General features: G+C 28.4%; 1 protein-coding gene across 1 annotated transcript in view; it reads left to right on the forward strand.

The window, feature by feature from the left end:
• Window positions 1-12,483, forward strand: part of NaCP60E (Na channel protein 60E) — a 934,708-nt gene that overhangs the window by 435,968 nt on the left and 486,257 nt on the right. The window lies entirely within an intron of this gene.

A 12,483-nucleotide genomic window follows, 5' to 3' on the forward strand; every position in this document is an offset into this window, starting at 1 on the left:
AAAAAAATATAAATTAAACATTTATTAAACAAATGAGATGAAGAATACTAATTATTATATTCGAAAAATAAGATGGTATCAGAAAAAATTCAAATTTAAAAAACAGAAATTTTTATTTTCGTTATTTATTTATATTGCATCATATTATTAGTTAGTATAATTTATTATAATCATTACTATTGTTGTGACAATTCAATACAACACGAAAATTTTTTGCAATATTAATATCGTTAATATATATGTGGATATACTGTATGTGTTAATATATTATATGTGGATATACTGCATGCACGCACTGGAAATTGTGATAAGAATTTTACGCGAAGTTATTTGATACTTTCATTTCTTCTATTTTCAAATATCGTAATATGCTATAAGAAAACGTATTAAAGATATTGCGTGCGGCGAGGTTTCGGTTGTAGTAGAAGTTAAAATTGCCCGCCAGAATCCAGTAGTAATGGATTCAGGGTGAAAAAGTTTGCGCACTTTATTAAATTCGTTGTTGAGAACTGAAGTAAAGGGCCAATGGTGGTCGTATATAAAAACTATGTTCTTTTTTCCATTCTTTACCATTCACGTAATCAACGTCGCAGACATTCTTTATAATCCTGTTGTTTATCCGTAAAACTTCTTCATATTTTTTTTTCTTCTAAGTTAATATTTTGTTTGTTTTTAAAATGCTTCACAGAAAAATATATATACATAATCAACTTTCTTTTTTTTTGAAACTATGTGGTAAATAATACTTTATTTATTAATCGCAAATTTCTGGATAACTTATCCATTTTATATAATTATTATTAATTGTATATATTTAATAAGATGAACATAACTTTTGGAAAAATTTCAGATCCATGCTTTAGAAGGAATACATTTTTTTTTTTTTTAATTATGAACCGGTACTTTGGGAAAACACAATTTGTAGTTTACTTACAGTGAAAACACATCACATCTAACTGAATTTTGGCATACAAATTTGGAGTATAAAAATAAAATAGAATTGTTAACAACTTTAATACATTTTTTTTTTTTAACTCTTGAAAAGTGAATATGGATTCTAACTATTTTATTAGTTAATTTATTGTTAGGATTGAATTGTTTTTTTAATTTTATAAATAAAACTGAAACAAAATGGATTCATTAACTCTCATACAGGAACGTTTGAAAAGTTTCAAATATTTCAAAAATGAAAAATTTTAAAATTTCAAAACGTTCTAGAAATTTAAAATCAGTATACATTTGTTAAATTTTTTTTTTTTTTGTACATATTAAGTTGTTTGTACACTCATAAAAAAACAGATTATTTAGCTAATGATGCGGATTATTTTATTATTAAAAATCTTTTTGTAATTGCGCAATTATTATTATCTAAACAATTGTTTGAATGCTTCAATTAGAGCAAGTTAGAATTGGGATTTCGGAAAATTTATTTTTTCTATTCAACAGGTAAATTTTAAAAATAATAAGCCTCTTAGTAAAAAAAAAAAGTAAATTATGTACTTATCTTAATTGTACTAATTTCGCTACACAGCTATTGTATAGCATAATATTTGCTTATCCTGAAGAACTCTAAATATCAACTGGAGTATTGAATATTACCAGCATTTCTATGAGCGTGAAATACTTATATGGAAATTCAGCTGTCACTAGTAAGCCTGACATGAAACGCTCGTTATTCTTTATATTGATTATGTTATTTTCGGGAATAAAATAACTCATGCTAGGATTACCATCACAATTTCATTTTATAACGGTATCAAAAATAAGCTTTTTTATCATATCATCTTTCAAATATCTATTGTAAGATGAAATACACAGTTATGAAAAAATAAAACAAATTTATTGTCAGAACTAAACTTAAAAAAGTAATGATATTTTTTTGAAATAATTTTATAATTATTACATTTTATCATTTAAAGAAAACTTCGATTAATATTTATTACATGAGTTTTAAATATTTTTCTTGATTTAGTAATACCTATTTTTTGTGCTCCCCTTTCTGTTCCTATTCTAAAATTCAGTCTCAATAAATAATTGCGCAAGAGCAATTTCATCCAAAGGAAGGAGTCCCTAATTATATCAAATTTTAATAGTTTTGAAAGTTTCTGTAAGAAGTTGTTAAAAGATCAGGATTAATTTTTTTGTTATCTATAAAATATTATTCTAAGAAAAACATTATACGTGTAAATTAATAGAAATGTCTCCCACAAAGGATGAGCATTAAACTAAGCTAGAAATTAGATCATGTAAACAAGGTACAAGAAATGTTACTTATAAAAGTTTTTTTTTTGCTTGAAATCTGAAGCTTTTGAGTGTGATATGGAAATGTAATTTTGTAGCGTATGAAAAATGCCAAGTCTGATGGGATTCAAATCCGGGACTTCCGGACGAAAGACCGAAACGTTACCTCTCTGCCACGGAGATCGTCGGTTTTTAAAACCTCTTTTAAAGAGGTTTATATATATATATATATATATATATATATATATAGAGAGAGAGAGAGAGAGAGAGAGAGAGAGAGAGAGAGAGAGAAGGATTATGACCAGTGTTAGATCAATACTTTATTTGTCAGATCACTGTTTACAAAGTCTGTTTAATTAAATAACCTAATCAATAATTTAAAAAGTATATGTTATTTTACATTTTAGGTGCTGAAGTTTTACCGTCAAGTTTTGTTGTATAACATTTTATAAGTAAAACTTAAATGATTAATTTGCGTAAATTAATTGTTTTATTTTGGAAAATTATTATAAATATTAATAAATTAAATAAAATCAAAAATATTGTTACATACACATATAGTTTATTTTAAATTTCCACATAAATAGTTGTATAAATGTGCATAAATATATATATATATATGTCGTCAGGCCTGGCAAGCCCGTATCGGTAATTGCATTTTTCTACACACATAGATTCAGACCCGGCAGTAGCTGCAAAACTGGTTGGAGAAAAAACATACATATATATATATATATATATTGTAAAATTTTTATTCATTATTAAGAGAACATTAATTTGTACTGACCACTTATCAGCTGTATCGTTGGGGTTGTTGAATAGTAAAATGAAGACAAGTCGTGAGTGTGCATGTAAATTATTCTAATACTATTTGTTTTGGTACTTCTATTTTATTAATATTTATAAGATTGTATATTATTCCTCTTCAAGCAGTGATTATCTTTATTTATTCAACATTTTATATCTTTCATTACCGCATATTTTTTTCTTTTCTAGCGTATTTGGTAAGTTGTACTAACTTTTTGCAAAGAAAAAATATTCAGTTTGATAAAATACTTTTACCACAGATTTTTACATCTTTTGTAGTTTTCAAACGATAAAAATTTAATTTTTGGCAATTTTTTTTTAATTTAATACCTTTCGCAATAATATGTTTTATTTCAGTTTAATATAAATGAACTCAGATTAACATTAGCTAAAAATAATATTATATATGGTAATGTCTTTGTAAAATTTTAATAATTTGATTTTAATTTGAAATAACGTCTTGTGACTTGTATATCAGCAAGATATAGAACTGCTAACATTGCTGAAAGTTACATGAATACGTTACATGAATTGAAAGAAAAAAAAATTCAGATTTCACGGAGGCAACTTCCTATTTCAAGATGATACAAAAACACATAAATAAATTATGTAAACATATACTCTAAAACCGATTTAAAAAGCTGGCAAAAGCTGCATAACTATCCTCGCTTCTCCCTTAACAGACCTTTATTGCAAATACATCATTGGGTTCTTAAATATTAATTATCTATTATTTTTACTTGAAATCAATCACAGGTGAAGTATAATAAGGGGTTTTCTGTGTTCTTTAACACAGGAGTTCCTCAATCGGTTTTAGGACCTATTTTACATTCTATCTTCACACCGGACCTTCCCACAACGGACTATATCACTGTCGCTTTATTTGCTGATGACACAGCTGTCCTGGCTGAAAATGTTAATTCAAATCTAGTTTCAAATAAACTACAACCTGAATTGGACCAATTCAATGGATGACTGTCAAGATGGAAGATTAGGGTTAGTCAAGCGCAGTCCATTCATGTGACATTCGCAATGAGGAAAAGAGACTGTCCTCAGGTCTATCTCGATAGCGTTCTCATACCACCAGCTCAAAGTGTGCGATACCTTGATCTTCATCGAGATCGTCGTCTGATGTGAAAGGTGCGTGTAAGAAAATTGAGAAAACAAATTGGTTATTAAGTTTAAGGAAATGTAATGGTTGTTGAGCAAGAGTTCACAAATTTCATTATCCACAAACAATTATTGTACACGATGATCCTGCAACCGATTTGAATGCAGCTACGGGATTCAGCTTTGGAGTACAGCATGCAGCGGCAACGTTGAGATTATACAGCGATTTCAAAACAAATTATTTAGAAGCATCAAAGAGGAGCTTTGGTTAATAAGATCCACGAATATCTGAGTTTACCTATTCTTCGAGAAGAAATACAGCAATTCGGTACAAAATGTATATTCCGGCTAAAATCCACTTTTATTATTTAGCTACTTCGTATATGATTGAGATGGAACAGCATCAATTTAGTGTTAACTATCATATCTATATTTCGATTAGTTCAATTTTAATTATTATTCGTTAATTATAGTTTTATTTCCAAATTATCTCTTGTTTATAAATTCTTATGATTATTTTTGTTTTGTGTTACTGTTCTCTAATTTGACTTTGCATGTGTATTTACTTTAAATGTTCTGTATAGGAATAATAGTATATAACTTTTGAGGAGCTTCGATGGAAGTCTCTTTACATGTGATTGAATATCATTATGTTTACTTATGGTTTCTTTAATAGTGAAACCGATTTTAAATTTTATATTGAGACAAACAAAAATAGATTAAATAAGTATGAAATACAAACAAACAGGAATCGATTTTGAAAATTTATTTTAGACAAATTTATTAAACACTTTTAGAAGTAGGTTTCTACTGTGTTGCTATAGGTTGTTGTGGATTTCATTAGTTGGCACCGAATGCAGCAGTGTTACCTCGTGTAAAAATTAATAATTTGTTGTATATTTCTTTTATAAGGAAATATTTTAATTAATTCTCCCAAGTTAATAAATATATATTTAATGATATTAGAAGAGGAATAAGAACTGTGAAATCAGGGTGAAACCATCTTACCATCTTGTCTGCAGACTGGAAATTATGCAGTATGACAACTTTTACCTGTTGTCACGCATAATTTTTCCTTCCGCTTTAAAAATTTCAGCCATACCACAACTATTTATCATTAGATTTGAGTAAATGAGGAATTTATCTTATTCAAAATAAAAGGCTTAACAATTTAATTAAAAAATCATTATTGGATAAAACTAATATTTACAAGATATTTTTTCAGAATTTAAAAGGCCGCCATTTGAAATTTTCAATTTTTTATTTTTTAAAGATGTATTGGGTACATTTACACTAAATTTCATTAAAATATCTTAATTCGTTTTTAGCATAAATTTTTTTATGAAAAAAAAACGAAACGCCGAACAGAGGTAAAAGCAATGCGAATAGGGCTTTTGTCTACTTTAATTATATAATAATCTCCACTTAACAACTATTTTTATTATTATGTCCGAGCGTTTTCGGATATTAATCAGTTATCAAGAACATCTTATCTGTTATGGATTATAATTATTTCTTTCACAAATTAATAAATTAAATGAATTTTGTATTTTTAAATAGAAAAAATTATATGTACAACAATTGATCGTCAAAAGATTGATGCATTTATAATTTTTGTTTTTAAAATTCAAAATTAATTTAATATATTAATTTGTGAAGGAAATAATTGTAATCCATAACACATAAATGTCTCTGATGATGGATTAATATCCGAAAGCGCTTGGACATAATAGTAAAAATAGTTGGTAAGTGGAAATTAACATATAATTAATTTATTTAAATACCGACGGACCATAATTAATAATAAAAATAATTATCTACTTAAAGTTTTTTTATTTATTTTGATGCTTATTTTAGTCCCTTAAATTTAAATAATTCCTCCTAGGACACCCATTTAGTTATATCCGGTGGAGGAAAATGCTTACAGAGGGAAAATGAAGCGAAATAGGAGAATTGTTCAATGAACCTTTTTGTTTACTTTAATATCCTTAATCAGTCCCTTAAGCTTGGTTAACATGTCCCAGGACATCCTGTCGGGGAAAAAATAAAAACAAATATGGGTACTTTGATACCCCCTTGTCCGATGAGGTCAAAAATCAGACCAAAATTGGCAAATATATACATTTTATATGTTTTAATATATATATATATAAAGCATCTATATAAAAAACAATAACATAAAATATTTAATCTCAAATAAGTCACTACGTAAATAATACAAATACCCGGATAAAATACTTAGAAACTAATATTTAATTTAATAAATTCTCAGATAAACCAATCAATTTACATTATTACACTATTATTATATTAAAAAAAACACAAAAAAAAAACGATAACACATGACGTTTTGCTTCAAATGTGAAGCTTTATCAAGTGTAACTATAAAAAAAAACCTACACAATCATATGATCAACAATGTTTTACTGGTCCATATGCAACGATGCACTGGTTAATACCTTTCACTTATTACTCAACCAAACTGGAAATTTGATAAATAATTATAAATCATATACCTAAAGGCCATTCTTTTACAAGCTAATATATAATCCTATATAGTAATCATTTATTGCTGTATTTAAATTCGATAAAATATATTATACTAACATACAATCCACTTAACCCATTAATATCCGATCTGTTAATTTTTACTTTGGATATTATGAATCATTTCAAATACCAACTTCATTTACATCATAATCAAAAATTTAGACTTGCTCATAACTAAAACTGTGTTTATTTCCTTTTTCATGTCTGGATAAGGCTGTTACCTCATGTTTCGGTACTTATGCGCCTCCAAACTTTTTTTTAATACTGTGTGGGTTGCCTAATATATTGTCTCTGGCAGTCATCACATTGAATGCTATATACCATGTTAGACTGTATAAGTTTCTCAATTGGCGATTTCAACTTGAAGAACATGTGGTGGAAACTGTTGATTTTAAACGCTACTTTGAATTCTTGTTTCAAAACATTTTTCAGTTTTTCAGACACATTCTGGATATTTGGAATAGTTATATATTGCTGATAATCGTTTTCATCACACACTGTAACTCCCATGCTATTGCTGTTTTTTTTTTATCTTTAGAACTGCATATATTATAAAAGCCATCACGGTAAATACTTACTGTTAACTAAATTTTTTGTATAATTATAATTTAATAAAAGTTTTTTTGTTTCCCTAATTATTTTTCTTCTGTCGATTGGGTTAGTAAATTTTAGAACTCTCTTTGCGCTAAAGTTTTATTACATTTTTTTTTTATTTGACTCGAGCTAAGGGACAGATATTTTAAATATCTATCCAAAGAGGTTTTTTTAGCGAACCAACTAGTGTATCCACATTTCATTCCGATGGGATATGGTCATATCACGAAGCTCCAAACTTTTATTACACTCCACTTCAGTTGTGAATTTAATGGGTATATACTTATAACATACGCACATCCTAATTTCACCTTTTTAGTTAACGGGTTTTCGAGAACTGTTAAATATTTTTGAATATCCTTCCACCCATAAATCTGAATGACTTAAAATGTTGGAATTTTTTATAATTTAATATGTACTTTCATATTAAATCTCAATTTTTTATGATCACTATACAAAATATAAAATTCAAACGCCGAGATTTTGCAGTCAATTTAGGATGTTGTTTTAAATTTTTAATTATTTTTTTAATTGGTTTTTACGCTTGTAGAATTAATTTCAATAACCGTTAAGGATAGCTTTCTATTTGTAGTAAATATTTAAGTTCACTGTAGAATTTTTATTTATTTTTTTCAAATGTTAGGAATTATTTTTATTAAAAATTGTTAAAACAAAACATTGAACACGAATTCAGTACAATACACTTGTATTTTTTTTTTTTTTTTTAATAAAAATGTAATTATTAAAGCCTATTTCAAGCATTTTCTTAAAACTGAATTTTTTGGTATGTAACAGTACAATAAATTATTCTTCTTCATAGAATTAGCATTTAATTTTCATGTAAATCGTATGATAAATTCTATAGGAAGTAAGGAATAAAAGTGAAGCATGAAATAGACCTAATATTGATAAAAAATTGTGTGAGGAAATTGAATAAAAGAGAAAGTAGTTCTATTTTTCCGTTTTTTGAAATCAAAGAATATAATTCATTGCTAATAGACAAAAGCTAACGGAGAAAAGTTGAATTAATCTTCATTACCTTTACTATTTGCAAAAGACAAATACTTAATCGTACGTTATGAATAGGAAATATAAATGGAGTTTTCCTAAACATTCAGATTTCTTAAGTTAATAACCTTAAGCCATTGTTCTGATAGACATTTTCTTTGAGTACAGTACTTCCATATATATTACAATTTCAATGTTTATTAATCTTTCAGATGTATAACAATCAACCAGTTCCCTGCTACTACATAAATAGTAAAGATTCATAATTAAAAGTTCATGCTTTTGTTATTCATTGTAGAACAGTATAATAAGTGAGCTTACAAATACAAAAATAAAATACAAAAGGCACGGAAAATTCAAATATTATTCTATTTACTGTAGTAATATGATTCTGTAAACAATAGTACTAAAAGGCTAAAAACGATGTAATCCTCAATAATACTTTTGTCTTACTTTACCTCTTCTGTATAAAATAACTTATTTTAAAAGGAAAGATATCCGATTCAAATTAAGTTACTTCAATATAATGTTGTATGTCAGTAATATATTTTAGTAATTTATTCATTTGAACTAAATAAGTTAATCAGTATACATTTTATTTATATGAAGTCCTTTTTACAGAATTTTTCATAATTCTGTGCAATTATTATAAATTATAAATCTGCTAGAACTGGATATTGTGATGATAAAATGTCTATTGTCAATAAGTTTCCTGGAGTTAATTATTACATTCTTTAATATATATATATATTTTTTATTTGATATAAAACATATTACAAAATAATATAAAATATTTATAAAAAAGAAAGTCAGGATGTCTGTTTTCAATACTTTTTTAATTTCAATTTTGTAGGATAAAAACATTTTAAAATTCAATAAATCAAAATTAATTTTATAAAAATCAAGGTAAACAAAACATCACGATCATTTTACTTAATTTTGAAACGTTTTGTTTAAAATCAATGGATTTTCATTTATAAATACGCTTACACAAGTTACCAATCAAACTGAATTGTTTATCACACGACTAATATTCAGGTAATAACCCCCAATTTAGCAAATTATCACTTCCCAAGATAAATGATTCCTATTTGTTTCCCTTCCTTTCTAGTCTCCTTTACTCACTCCCATTCACTCTACTTCAGTTATTAGTAAATCCCATCATTCTTCTAATCTGTTGAACTACTTCCTCATCACCAGTTACCTGAATAAAATTTAAATCTAACATGCACATATAGCAAATAATGAAGTTAAATATCTAAACGTATCATGGAAAAGAGATTAATTTGATATTAAAAAGGTTAAATTTTGGGATAGGCAAAATAATATTATATAAAAAGGCTTGTCTTTGAAATTATATACATTAAAAAAAAAATGTGAGAACGCAAAAAATAACCAGAACGCTAAGCAGTGAGTTATACTTATTCATAGTTTTTTTTTTTTTTTTTTGTAATATTTATATAATGTGTAGAAATTTGTATACTATTGTAATTTTTCTTCGTATAAATTATTAAATTTGTTAAATCTGTTGGTTTAAAAAAAACGCAAAATGTTATTATACATTTGACTTTATAAATGTTTTAGCTTTCATGAGGATTACCAACAATGTGACGGAAGTAGATCTGAGAAATGGGGAAAATCAATAGGATTTTGAAAGATGGAAATTTGCTAAAATGAGGATACATATTTATCTATGTATTGTTGATGTGATAGGTCAGATCAGCTTGGTGAGAAAAGAGTAAATGTACTCGTATATCTATATATGTATGCATGCGTGTGTGCGCGCGCGCGCTCGTTTGTGTCTACAATCGAGAAGTCGTACGATTCTTTCACTAAAGTCGTTTTCGTTTGACATTATATTTTCTAACATAAATTTCATTACTTTTGGGTTTATTGCTTTTTTTCTTGTATTATGGTATATGGTATCTTGAATAATTAAAATCAAAATAGTTAAAATAGGTGTGAGCTTGAATTCCATTTATAAATATATAAATTTTTTTCTTTTTTGTACCACAACTAGTATATTTACAAGCAGGTCTTTTAAGTGGAACCATAAGTAAATAGTTTGGTAATAAGCACATGGTAGCAGGTTGTTAAAGAACTCCCATAGTAAGCCAATCCATAATAAAAGTTATCAGTAAGCAATGTCCTTAAAGTTCGTTAGCAAAAGAATATAGAGCTGCCTTCACTTAATAGTCCGTAAAAACAAACAATAAACATTATTAAAACGAATAAAAAAATAAATCGTCAATAAAAACAAATAATCAAGCCAGCTAGTTAAAGAACGAACAAAAAGCTTGTAGCTATAAACAAAAAAAAATAAGTAATCAAAAATATCACTAAATTTGGCGATAGTAACTACAAACTGTCATTCAATAGTAATCAAGTCAAGCACATAGACACGTTCAATCTCTGGGCCTCCTCGCTATTATTAAGCAGATTGATCACTAAATAGTTGACGTGATTTTATAATGTCGTTGTTATTTAATGTTGTGCAGTCTTGCAACCTCACCAACCATCGGAAGCTCCAGATGTTCGTGAATCTCATCGTTCCGTGGCACCTCGGCAATTGTTCTCGTTACCTTTTTCTAAGTATTGTATGATATCTACGTTATTGTATGATATCTAGTACTTGTTATCCCGAACAACTCCACACCGTATGTCCAAATTGGTCGTAAGATAACTTTGTAAATCAGGACTTTATTCAACAATGAAAGGTGTCAGTTTCCCCGCAGTAGTGAAAGCAGTTTCACATGATTCGCGTTCAGTAGCCTTCGTTTCACCGTCACGTAATACTTCCTGGTCAAACGCCGATATACGTGCAGTTCTAGGTACTGTCTGTTTGTGGGATCAAGACACATTTTCACACTGGGACAGACACTTCTTTTCATTGTGAATTTGACATGCTTCGTTTTATTCTGATTAACGTTAATCCTCCTTTTTTTCTGCAATACGCAAACAAGATCCAATGCTGTTTTCAGCTTTCTCAAGGCTAGTTTAAGGTATTAGTTAACGGCAAGGTAGCAGTGTTGTAGGCAAATGTGGCTACGGTGCAACCTTCCAGGATTGGAAGATCCACAGTGAATACTGAATACAGCATAGGAACTAGTACCGAGCCCTAAGGGACACTCGACCTAATGTCGAAGAATCTTGATAACTCATTATAACATGTTACTTGAGAAAAAATTTCCTCAAAATAACTCTGCTTACTTCGTAAGACAAGGTAGTAGAATTGAGGAAGTTTAAATTTAATTATAGAGGAGGCCGAGAAACTATACCTTGTCAAAGGCCAGTCAATATCTAACAAAGCCGCCGAGCAGAATTTTCTTACTTTTAGACATCCACTGATGACCTTGACGACTCTAAGATATTGTTTGATGGTGAAATGACCGTACCTGAACCCAAATTAATGGTTGGAATTATTTTCTTATCCTCTAAAACAGGTCTAATTCAGCGAAGTAATAGCTTTAAAATAAGATAGATATAACCGGTAAGATGCTAACTGGTTTGTAAGAAGAAACCACATGTGTAGGCTTTCCGGGTTTTAAGATCATTACCACCTGAGATACCATCCATTTCACTGGGAAGTAAGATGTCCGCAGGGCAGCGTTAATGTGTTGCCTTCAAGGGATTGCATAACAAGGATTTTGTGCGTCACCAAGACAAAACCCAGGGCTTTCTTCATTCGTTAATTAACTTTAGTAACTTCCTTGTCGAGGTTGGTTTAATCGGGAAGTTGACTGATGTTGAGTTCTCTAAGAAGTCTTTAATATCCTCCTCAGTAGGACCCTCTTCATTGTGAGGTTGAAAAGTTTCGTCTAAGAGTGATGCAAAAAAATAGATCGGCTTTCTCTATGACATTCCTCACCCATGAACCAGAAAGTCCCTCTAATAAAGGTATCGTCTGTGTGGATCATCGTAGCCCCTTCGTGATCTTCCCTAAGGTGCATCCGTCTATTCAGGTAGAAAGATTTCCAATATATATCCTTCATATTTCTTATAGTTATCAGTAGCTTCCTTACCCTTCGCGGCGCCATATTGAGTTGTACTATCTTTTGGCCTCTTAAACTGCTGCCAATTTCATCTGAAACGCCGTTTTAAGGTAATTACATCTACAACCTTTCTCAGATAGTTATTTTTTCTGGTTGAATTTACTTCCTCTTCTATAAACTG

Source organism: Lycorma delicatula, chromosome 3 (assembly GCF_047948215.1).
Source record: "Lycorma delicatula isolate Av1 chromosome 3, ASM4794821v1, whole genome shotgun sequence".
Lineage (NCBI taxonomy): Eukaryota > Metazoa > Arthropoda > Insecta > Hemiptera > Fulgoridae > Lycorma > Lycorma delicatula.